At 44.4% G+C, this 12,292-nt stretch overlaps 1 protein-coding gene across 1 annotated transcript in view; it reads left to right on the top strand.

Annotated features, from left to right (window-relative positions):
• Window positions 1–1,654: 1,654 nt before the first annotated feature.
• LOC143283826 (uncharacterized) overlaps window positions 1,655–12,292 on the top strand; it is a 63,836-nt gene continuing 53,198 nt past the window's right edge. The window contains exon 1 of the mRNA XM_076590200.1: window positions 1,655–2,091. The gene's annotated coding sequence lies outside the window, so the exon portion shown is untranslated. The remainder of the gene's footprint in view (window positions 2,092–12,292) is intronic.

Below are 12,292 nucleotides of genomic sequence, written 5' to 3' on the forward strand. Positions count from 1 at the left end.
CGCGCAGTGACACGTATGCACGCACCAGTGATACACACACCTTGACACACTGAGGCTGACATGAACACACACGCACACGCGCACACACACACACACACACACACGCGCGCGCGCGCGCGCGCGTGCACGCACACACACACACACGCACGCACGCACACACACACACACACACACACACACACACACACACACACTGACACACAGAGTTGTGTCAGTGGACAGATGGGAGTGAAGCAGTCCTTCAGTGACTTGAGAAAGTGATTAGTGGTGGGGGAGCGAGGTGGGGGAGGGCAGGCAGAAGATTACAGCTGAACAGAACTGACGCAAAAGGGTCTTATTTGTTTGTTTGTTTTCAAATTCTTGTTAACCACCATTACTGTCTGTTGTCAACGAAGTGAATTTCTCGTGGTCAAAACTGTGGGGAAGTCGAGCAACTTTTCTCTTTCGCACAACTGAGTGTAGCGGCGCGCGACCAAACTGATATTCTTGAGACTCTTACACTGAGACTGTCTTCTAATATGTCAGTGTCCGTCAAGCATGTGTTTAAATGGAGGGGGCATGCGTGAGAGTGCCAGTGTGTATGCAGAAAAATATTTGAAATTCGAGACTCAGCCCTTCAGCCCGGCTTTCTACGGATGTCTAAACCGCCACACTACAGCGTCATAAGTATTCTATTCGAAATACTAGTATCCAGACAAACAATTTTGGACTTTTGAGGACTAAGCGAATAAAAAATGCTTGCTCCTGTCCGGGATTTGAACCCTGCGTCGGGACCTCAAATGACACGGACAGGAACTTCAATTCACTAGGCGATTGAAGTATCAGTAATGGCTTCTATCATGCACTCCACGACACAGCCAGGAGCGGGCAGAACTGCGTCAACTGAGTTCTGTTCACCTTGGCGTAGGCTGGAACCCAGGACCTTGGATCATTGAGTCCTGGGGGTATTGTTGATCATTACCCGAGAAGAGGGCGCCTCGTCACATAACGGGTGATTAAGATGTTCACCAAAGGGGAGGGGGGGGAGGTTTCCGCTCTGCTTGGCTCGCATCATCGATTTTGTCACTTTCAGTGTCAGCCAGTCACTTGGCAAACAGACAGGGGCAAAAAAAAATCATGTAGAGAATTTAACTGAGCGAGCCTAACACTGTTTATTTCGCAGTGTTTTGTTTGTTTGTTTGTTTGTTTTCAAATTCTGACTAAAAATCTTCAGGTTGTGTGAATATGATTTCACACAGGAGGGAGACAGGCGAGTTTTGAACGAGTGGCGGTGATGGGAGAAGGGAGGAAGGAAGGCTATGATGTGAGAGGTGGCGGCATTGTGTTGGGAAGCACGCTTTCCCTGCCCTCCTCCTTTTGGCTTTGTTTGGTGGTCGCACGCCTTGCCCTGTCCCAGCTCTTTCTCAGCTTCGCTGTTTTATCATCGGCTCCCTCCCTTCTTTCCCCCTCCCCCTCCCCTCTCGCCCCTTTCTCCCACTCCTTCCTGCGCGCACTCTTCTGGGTCCACATGTCAAGCGAACGACACACACCCTGCCACCCCCTGACCGCTGTACAATGGACTCACCCAGCCCACGGAGTGTTGTGAAGTATGTACGCGGGCGCCCACTGGCGGTATTATAGTGGGGGTTGGGTCAGACGTGAGCGATACGACAGAGAAAGAGAGAGAGGGAGAGGAGCACAGCCAGCGTGAAATCAGCGTGTACTGGGAGTGCAAGTGGTGTGTTGTGTGTGCATGAGTGTGTTGTTCGGTGCTTATGCCTGTTCCGCGTCTTCACTCAGCTGGGATACCCCCAGTCGTCCACTGATCACAGAAAGTGGTGAACGGCTTCGCTTTGCAGCAGTGTGGAGGAGAAAAAAAATGTTTTGAAGTTGGAGATCGGCGCTGGCAGTGAAGTGTTTTTGTCCCAGGGTTCGATTTTGTGTGTGGGGGATCTCGGGACGACGTGATCCAAGGGTCGGTGGGATCGGTGGTGGTAGCCATACAGCTGATAAAGAAGTCGGGAGGGATTACAGTCCCGTGTTTTGATGTGTGAGTTTGGAGTACACGGCCAGCCCGCCTCTTCTCTCCTTGTTGCCTGACAAATTTCCAATGTAAGTGAATCTCTCTGTCTCTGTTGCTCTCTCTCTCTCTCTCTCTCTCTCTCTCTCTCTCTCTCTCTCTCTCGCTCATGTGTGTGTCAGTGAAGTAAAAGTTGGAATCACTGTGATGGTTGTGTTATAGTCAGCGACTAAACTGAAGTTTAGTTGTGTCGGTTGCCGTGAGAAGAATCCCCGGCTTTATTCCGAATCAGTGAATGTGTCCACTTGGCGTCGATCGGTGCGGAAAAGGAGCGTTGGCGAGGGTTGAAGGAAGTGAAAGAGAAAGACAGGAATGAAAGAAAAGTGGCGCGTGCGAGGAATGGTGGGACAGCCCCACTCGCGTGTCCTTCGCTACAATGCTAATCTTGTTAGCAGCCACACCGACATCCATCAGGCAGCCAGGTGATAATAAAGCTGGGCAACTTCACTCTTATCTGGGGCTTATCTCCCTTCGCTCGTTCCGTCTTCGCTTGTTCAGCTCAACTAACTGTGTAGTGAGTGTAATAGGGGGATCGGTGTGTTGGTTGGTGGTTGCGTTGCTTCTCTTGGGAGGTAACACCGTACACACCGACATTGTTTTCATTCCCGAGCTGTGGGTCATCGTGGAGTGGGCACGTGTGATGGTCAGATCTCAGTCCGGGATTCTCGGCCAACTCTCGACGCTTTGGCAAAAGTGAGAAGTACTTTGAACTTCAGTGCATAGCGAGTATCAAAGTTCTTCGCGGTTCTTAGAAGCTGTTCAAAACTTTTTGGGTTCTTTGTGCACCACAAACAAACCAGTGAGCCAGGGTTACTCTCTTTACGCTACACTCAGCAGTTTGTAGTACCTGGGTGTGTTTCAGCTGTGGACAGACGACACAGATTGTGTTGACTTTGGGCGCGGTGTTCCCGTGTTCTGTTTACAGTCATCACGTGGGCGCGCTTGTTTGTTTTCGAAATCTCTTATCCTGTGGAGTCTGACAGCTCGTTATACTTTGTAAGTACTAGTTACTTCGTGACGTTTATTGCCCCATATTCGTGAATGCTCACACTCACTTTTAATTCGATGAGTCCTGATTGCCTGTTTTGATAGTTTTAAAATCTTAAGTTAGATGACTTGGTTAGATTTAGTCTTCGTTAAACTAATGGTGGAGAAAGCAGTTACTGTTTTATGAAAAGTCCAAGGAGTAAGAAAACTGAGGTACAATAGCATGCTGATCAGATTTTACTGGCATTTTCTTCAACTATTAAAGTTAGATGCACCTGGTCTATTGATAATAATATGTTGGGCAAAATGTGACTGCATGTGCCTGTCAGTGTGTGGGAAAGAAGAGATACAGGAGTTTGTATAAAAGCTGGCAAGACAGAGCTCAGAGAATATTAAACTTATGGGAAAAAAAAACCCCAGTCCCATGTAAAGCTCTGTCCGATGGAAGGGTATAATAATTTTTTTCATGAACTTTATTTGTCATGTTTTTTAAAAACTGATGTACTACCCTTTCTGTTGTTTCGCGATGCCTTTTCCAAAAGAATCAAATTTTGTTTTATGTATGTATTGCATCTAAGTCTGTATTAACCATGATTATGTTTAAAAGTGTAAGTGAATGTACGTACATATGTTTCATGTATTGCATTCTGTTTATCTGCATATCATTCCATCTGTAGTGTGACTGGGTTTAAGCTAATTATACGAAAACTAGTTTCTTAAATATGCCTACCAACATAACCACGTTACTCTCATACAGAATATTTCTCCTTCCCTACTTATCTGTCTCTCTGTCTAACTAGTCTAAATCTCTCGCTGTGTGTCTGTATCAGTGTATGACTGGCAAGCACTTATGTTTAGGTAAGGAATCTTTTAAAAAATATTTTGTTCATTTTTTAAAGTTCAAACTTCTTGTGCATTCATGGGCTGCAGCTCCCACGTTCACTAGTATGTCCATCAGTTGGTTTGTGTAATGTGTGACCATTTTTACCCTGCCATGTAGGTAGCCATACTCCACTTTCGGGGGTGTGCATGCTGGGTATGTTCTTGTTTCCATAACCATTCGAATGCTGACATGGATTATAATATCTTTAACGTGCGTATTTTATCTTCTGCTTGTGTATACACACAAAGGGGGTTAAGGCGCAAGCAGGTCAGCACATATCTTGACCTGGGAGACCGGAAAAATCTCCACCCTTTAACCACCAGGTGCCATTACTGAGATTCGAACCCGTGACCCTCAGATTGAAAGTCCAACTCTTTAACCACTCGGCTATTGCGCACGTCAAACAAGAAAGTTAAACAAAAGGAAGAAAGAAAGAACACACATACACATATTTAAAAATAGTATTAAAATTTGTTTGACCAACATGAAATAAGATCAATTTACAAAAATTACCCATGAATTTTGTGTCTGTTATTCCCCCCAATCCCATCCTTCACTGCACGCACAAAGTTATGTTATGCATGTCAAACATAAGTTTGTTGAATGCCATGTTTGCAAGACAGGGAATCCCCCCCTGCCCCACCCCGTCCACCCCCCCATGCACACACCCTCTGCCCCACCCCCCTTGCTTTTCCTCCTCTTCATATGAACAGTACAGAACATGCTCTCGTTTCCACTCCAGGTCTACTCATATGTGAACAGTATTCTTCTTCTTCAGTCGTGGACTGCAACTCCCACGTTCACTCGTATGTACGAGTGGGCTTTTACAAAAGTGCATGACCGTTTTTACCCCGCCTGTAGGCAGCCATGCTCCGCTTTCGGGGTGTGCATGCTGGGTATGTCCATTCTTGTTTCCATAACCCATGGAATGCTGACATGGATTACAGGATCTTTAATGTGTGCATTTGATCTTCTGCTTGCATATACACACGAAAGGGGTTCAGGCACTAGCAGGTCTGCACATATGTTGACCTGGGAGATCGTAAAAATCTCCACCCTTTACCCACCAGGTGCCGTCACCGTGATTCGAACCCGGGACCCTCAGATTGAAAGTCCATCACTTTAACCACTCGGCTGTTGCGTCCATCATGAACAGTATTCATACTGCACACACACACACACACACACACACACACACACACACACACACACACACACACAGACACACACACAGAGACACACACACACACACACACGCATGCATGCACGCACATTTACACATGTATATTTAATAATACAGGCAATTAGTAATTAACACATGACATGAAAGAGCACACTAACATACATACATGCACATGTGCATGCTTGTGTGCACGTAGGCTTTGCCAACAGTTAAAAATTTTTCAGTATTTGTTCCAGTTTCATTTTTTTTTGTTTTCCTTCATAATAGCATTCATTTGTCCCCTTCCAGCAAAACTGTTCAAAGTTACAAATCACAGTTTTCAATAATCCTGCATGCCACACTCCAGTAACACAGATTTCCCAACAACACCATTCACCTTAAGCTGTTACAGTTTTCATACTGCGAAGCTGATAAGTCCGACAATAGTATTGAGAATGTGTGCACTCCTCCTATTAAACCTTCCCCATACACCCCTTGGCTTTACACACACACAATAATCCCCTGGACAACCCAACCACCTCACTTAAACATGTAAATCACACATTAAAAAAAAGGTTTAGGGGAGCTTTTTGACACAACTACATGACAGATATAAGCTTCTTGAGCAGAACACATTCAGGGCTTTGTCAACAGTCAAGTCATAAACTTTAGACTCATGAATGTGCTTCAGAAGGGCATGTTTTTATTTTCAGTGGTATAAAATTACTCTCTGGGCGCTAGTGTGCCTAGCTGTTGGAGGGAAATATATTTCACAAGATATTTTTTAGTTCTGCTTTGTTGCACAAATCTGTTCAACTCAGTTACAGTTTGAAGAATACGGTCAGAACCTTCAACCCCAGTCTACCCCCATTAAAAAGACAAAAAATTGAGTTTGATAAATTTTGATGATTTTTTAGTCACTAGCTTTTAAAAAAAATTTTTAACCCATAAATCATGCCAAAAATCATGCGCAATAGCCGAATGGTTAAAGCACTGGACTTTCAATCTGAGGGTCCTGGGTTGGAATCTTGGTGGCAGTGCCTGGTGGGTAAAGGGAGCTGCTAGTGCCTGAACCCCATTCGTGTGTATATGCACACAGATGATCAAACACGCACGTTAAAGATCCTGTAAGTGTAATCCATGTCAACGTTTGGAGGGTTATGGAAACATGAACATACCCAGCATGCACCCCAACCCCACGCCCCTACCCCCAAAAACGTACTATGGCTGCCTACATGGCAGGGTAAATAAACAAAACGGTCAAACACATAAAATGTTACATGTCTGTCTGAGTGTGTATGTCACTATGTGTGCATGCTTGAAATCTGATTGAATGACACAGGAAACAAATGATGAGCGCCCAGTGGCAGCCATCAGTCGGCTCTACCCAGGTAGTCAGCCTGTTACAAGTGCAAATGACACCCTGTTTGTAAAGCACTTAGAGAGCTTGGTCCTCGACCGAGGATAGGCGCTATATATAAGTATCCATGTCAATCAATCAAAAATACTATAGTGAATCAGAAACTGTACTGATGTGCATGCCTATAGTTCTGTAAATTTTAATACATTGCAATTTTCTTTTATTGCTCAGTCTGTTGTTCAACTTTAACCCTTGTATAGAGTCAGACTTAACCAGTAATGTGCAGACCTATTTTTGACCAAGAGAACTGATTGGTGCAATTGCTGGGTGCAATTGCTGAATGGTTAAAGCATTGGACTTTTAATCTGAGGGTCCCAGGTTCAAATCTTGGTAATGGCGCCTGGTGGGTAAAGGGTGGAGATTTTTCCAATCTTTTCCGTTCGGTCAACATACCTATGTGCAGACCTGCTAGTACCTGAACCCCCTTCGTGTGTGTATATATATATATATATATATATATATATATATATATATATATATATATATATGCAAGCAGAAGAACAAATATGCATGTTAAAGATCCTGTAATCCATGTCAGCGTTCGGTGGGTTATGGAAAAATAACATACCTAGCATTCACACCCCCGAAACGGAGTATGGCTGCCTACATGGCGGGGTAAAAACAGTCATACACATAAAAGCCGACTAATGTACATGTGAGTGAACATGGGAGTTGCAGCCCATGAACGCAGAAGAAGAAGAAAAAGAAGTATGCTATGATGAATCAGAAACTGTACTGATGTGCATGCCTATAGCTCTGTAGATTATAATGTATTGCTTTTTTTTTTTTTTATTGTTCAGTCCGTTGTTGAACTTGAACCCTTGTACAGAGTCAGACTTGACCAGTATGTGCAGACCTATTTTTGACCAAGCAAACTGTTGATTATGATTATTGTTACTCCCTGTGGATTGCCGACACTGAAACTGTGACAGACAAACCCGGGTGTGCCATGTATGGGGGAATCTGAAGTGAGCAGTGTGGGAGTAATGCCACTGAAATGGTGCAGATGATGGGGCAGCCAAAAAAAAAAAAAAGAAAAGAAAAGAAAAATTTATTGTTAGGTTAAATCACAGAACTTGCTGTCAGAGATTAAAGGAGATACAATGTCCACTATTCAGACTTAGCCATAATGCACAGACCTATTTTTGACCAAGCGTACTGTTGATTATGATTATTGTTAGGTCAAATCACAGAACTTGCTGTCAGAGATTAAAGGAAATACAATGTCCACTACCTTTCCTGATGTCATTCAGTGGGGAGGAAGATGTGAATTATGCGTGGCACTTAACTTAGTGGCCGGGAGATTTATTTGTTCTGTGAAGTTTGCCTTTAACCATGTTACGAATAGCTGTAAAAGTCATGATGATTACTTCATCATGGAATAATTTCTTTTAAAAGTTTCATGTGTAGGGATCAGTTTGTTTTTTTCTTCTCATCAGTACAGATGACAGTTCCACAAAGGTGATCATATACAAACATTTTCTGTCCAACGTTCAGGACGTTGAAGAGTAACTGAAGAATACCTTTCAGTTACCAACACTGGAATGACATGCCACCCCCAGCTGGAAAATAAAAAAAATCATGATGTGGAGAATTCATTGAAATTCTCAGAAATTTGTTAGAAGCTCTGACAAGGAAAAAATAAAGTGTTTTAGAAACGTTGACTGAATAATACCCATGGTATTTTACACTGCAACGAAGGGACTGTTTAAAGTCTTTATTTGTTTTGTCCCCAAGCGCTACTTTTACTACCACCTCTACACATGCAGAGTTTGCAGCTACTGAGCCTACTTCTACTACTACCAGTCGATGTATTACTGCAATTATGACTATTCTACTTTTACTACCACCTCTACAAGTACAACTGCAGAGTTTGCAACTACTGAACCTACTTCTGCTACTACCACTGAGTATTACTACAATTCTTATAACTACGCTACTTTTACTGCCACCTCTACTACTGAAGAGTTTGCAGCTGCTACTACTACTACTACGGAGTAATACTACAATTATAATAGTATTATATGGTACAGAAGTATAAGGACGAAAACCAATCGCTTTGCCAGTAGCTTTTTCCCCAAAGCAGTCAATGACCTGTCTCGAACAAATCCAGTGTGATAAATAGAATTGTGGAACTAACAACTGTCTACCGAAAGATCTAGTCATCAGCCCCATCCACATGTAATATGCAGCTTCTGTTCAAACGTGTGTGTGTGTGTGTGCCCAGTGCATGCGCAGTGCGTGCATGTGTGAGTATGCACAAGTTTTTATATTGATATGCACTTGTATGTATCCTAATTTCTACTGTATCTGTTTGTGTATGATTTTTGATTTATGTTCGTATCTTGTTATGTACTATCCCCCCCACCCCCCAATATTCCTTGTGACCCCGGTACACTTGGTAATAAAGACATATTCTATTCTATTCTATTCTTATATTGTTACTATATTGTAAATAATAATTTGTTACAGACAGGTACGTAAGCATAGTGATTGATCTAGATATAATATGAAACTACTTGGAACAGACTGGACGTCAGACCTTTCAGCTACACCCCTCATCTTAACCCTTTCACTGCCAAACTCCCATTTATGCAGCAGCTAGGTAGAGGACCCATGTCACTGAAGGGTGACCAGGTCATGGGTCTGTTATCCATGAACCTACTGCTCCTTGCGATCGGTGGTAGTATAGGTCATATTATGTTCCACACATCACAGGGGGGCATCCCCAGCTACTCTTAGACACCATATTATCAGTGTTTATAGCACAAGGGAACTTTGCACTCTTTAACTTGACTGGCGGTGAAAGGGTTAATGGTAACCGGTTTGCAGTTGGGGCAGGGTACTGCTAATACTTGCTGCATGACTATAGACTTTCTCAGTCACCTGACAGAGAGAGAGAGAGAGAGAGAAGAGGGGGTGGGGGTGCTAGACTTTCTCATTCACCGGCCACGTCAGGCATAGAGATGGATACAGTGGTAGCCAGTCACACCACGTGACCCCAGCCTGAGCACTCGGCCCAGTTTAGCTTGAAAGCTGTGTGGAAGGGGAGGGGGGAAGGGGGGGGATGAGGTATTGTCCAAGGAGAGAGAGAGGCGATGAGGGGGGGGGGAGGTGTCGGGCGGTGAGCTGTAAACAGAAAGTTGGAGGACAAAGGGAGAGAGATTTCACACACAGACACACACGCACGCACGCACGCACACACACACACACACACAAACACATACACACATACTCAGACGTACATACAGTCACACGCATACACACACGCACAAACGCGCGCGCGCACACACACACACACACACACACACACCACCAAGGAGAGGGAGAGAAACGAGTCACACCACAGTCCATCGTGTTAAGCTTCACTGCAGGTTGAAGAGCTGTAAGATGCGTGAGAGAGAAGGTATTATCAAGAAAGATAAAAAGGGGGCGGGGGCAATCTGTAAACAGAAGGTTGGAGGACAAAGGGAGAGAGATTTCACACTCAGACACACATACATACGTACACACACGCACACACACACACACACACACACACACACACACACACACACACACACACACACAACAGAGAGAGAGAGAGGAGCGGAGAGGGGGGGGGGGCGGGGGGTAGAGATTCAGGTAACGCGGAGGATTCCGTGTTATCACATGCAGTACGTATCAGGAAGGTACAAGATTGCGGTCGCAACTCGACTTGTGGAAACTGACTGGACGTTTGCCCCATTACTTTAATAGTCCTCAAGGAAAGGATTTGTTTCTGTCACTCACGGCTAGAGATTGCCACCCCCACTCGCCAGCCCTCCGCTCGCCCTCCACCGCCTCCCGTCCCCCCCGCCTCACACACACGATCACATGAACACGTACATTGTCCTGGGAGGTTGTTTAGGCAGGGGAAAGAAACCTTTATCTCCTTTTATTTCTCAAAGCGTCACTGGCGAGATTTCAGCCCCGGACCGTCAGTTCGAAAGTCCAGATCACCCAGAGAGACAGACAGAAAGATTATGGGCATGCTCACGACGTGTGTGTCAGTCCGTAGTGTACAGCGTTTTTCACGTAACCATAGGCTGGAAGTTACGTGAGGTATTGTTGACAGTGGGGTGGGGGGTGGGGGTATTTGAGGGGGTGAAGGTGAGTTTCAAACTGTCAGGTCACACAGAGAAAGAGAGCGAGCGAGCGAGCGCGCGCGCGCGCGCACGCACACACACACACACACACACACACACACACACACACTCTCTCTCTCTCTCTCTCTCTCTCTCTCTCTCTCATACACACTCATACACACACCCTCCACACACACTTACACACACACACACACACACTCTCTCTCTCTCTCTCTCTTCCTCTCTCTCTCTCATACACACTCATACACACACTCTCTCTACACACAAACACACACACACACACACACAGTACACACTCACACACACACACACACACCCTACGCACACGCGCGCGCGCGCGCACACACACACACACACACACACACACACACACACACACACACACACACACACACACACACACACACTGGCAGGTCTGCGTGTATGTTGACTTGGGAGGTAGAGAAAAAAAACCATCGATCGTCAGTGGTAAAGTTTCGAACTCGGAACTAATCGGCTATCTCGCCCGTCAAGTTGAGGCCATTCGGTTGCCATACGATCTGTCTTGCGTGTCTTTTGGAGGCGTGTTGGCCTCCCTAAAGTTAAAACTTTTCCCCGCTCTCTGGAAAATGTCCTCTGAAATTTTCCCCCATTTCTATTGCCTTCGTCATTGTACGTGCTGGGTTTTTTGTTGTTGTTGTTGTTGTTTTCCTCTCTCTCTCTCTCTCTCTCTCTCTCTCTGCATGTCGTCTGGTCCTTTTCGTGTTCTGCCTTTATGGCCCATTCACCTGAGATTTATTTTCAGATCATCTTTCACAGTCTCTTAATTACCAGTTTATAACCAACAACTGTCAACATTAACCTGCGTGGTAAAGCTTCTTCCGTTTTTGAAAAGCAAGGAAGTGATCTCAAAGAATTCACAAGATTTCACGGGTGGCTGTCTTTCCTTTTCGTTCACATTACAAAGTGTCCCGTGTGATGCTCAGGACGCATTTCAGCTTAGAGTAACCCTAGCTACTTTCTGTCAGTACATCTCGCATTCTTTTCTTTCTTTCTTTCTTCTTCTTCGTCATCATCATCATCATCTTCTTCTTCATCATCATCTTCTTCTTCTCTTCGTCTTCATCACCATCACCATCATCATCATCATCATCATCTTCTTCTTCTTCTTCTTCTTCTTCTTTCACCCCCGTTGAGATGGCAGAGCCGGGGAGCGTCATTCATTGATACTATCAGTCTCGTTCGGGTATTTTGGAAATATTGCAATGGAAATTTCCTCATTTGTATCGCTGACGTATATATATATATATATAGGTCTATATTTCTTCCCCCATTCTCTTTGTTTTTCTCAAGTCGTCTTCTCCTTTCAGCCTTCACATGCGCGTTGACAAAAGAAACAAATGGAAGTGACTGTTCACTAAGTAAATAGATCAATGCATTATCGTGACTCCATACATTGTAACATGCAGTCAAGTCAAATCTACAATAGTGCTTACTTCCAACTACAGGCTGCTTTGTTTTTGTTTTTGCTTTTTAATTTTTTATTTTTTGTTTTTATTTTTATTTTTTTTAGTACCAGTACATGCGTAAATTTCTCGGGTGACCATAACGTTTCGTCAAAGTCGCTCTGTTTGCTGGAATGAGAGCAAAGCCCAGTTAGAAACCACAGGCTCTG

Source organism: Babylonia areolata, chromosome 7 (assembly GCF_041734735.1).
Source record: "Babylonia areolata isolate BAREFJ2019XMU chromosome 7, ASM4173473v1, whole genome shotgun sequence".
Classification (NCBI taxonomy): domain Eukaryota; kingdom Metazoa; phylum Mollusca; class Gastropoda; order Neogastropoda; family Buccinidae; genus Babylonia; species Babylonia areolata.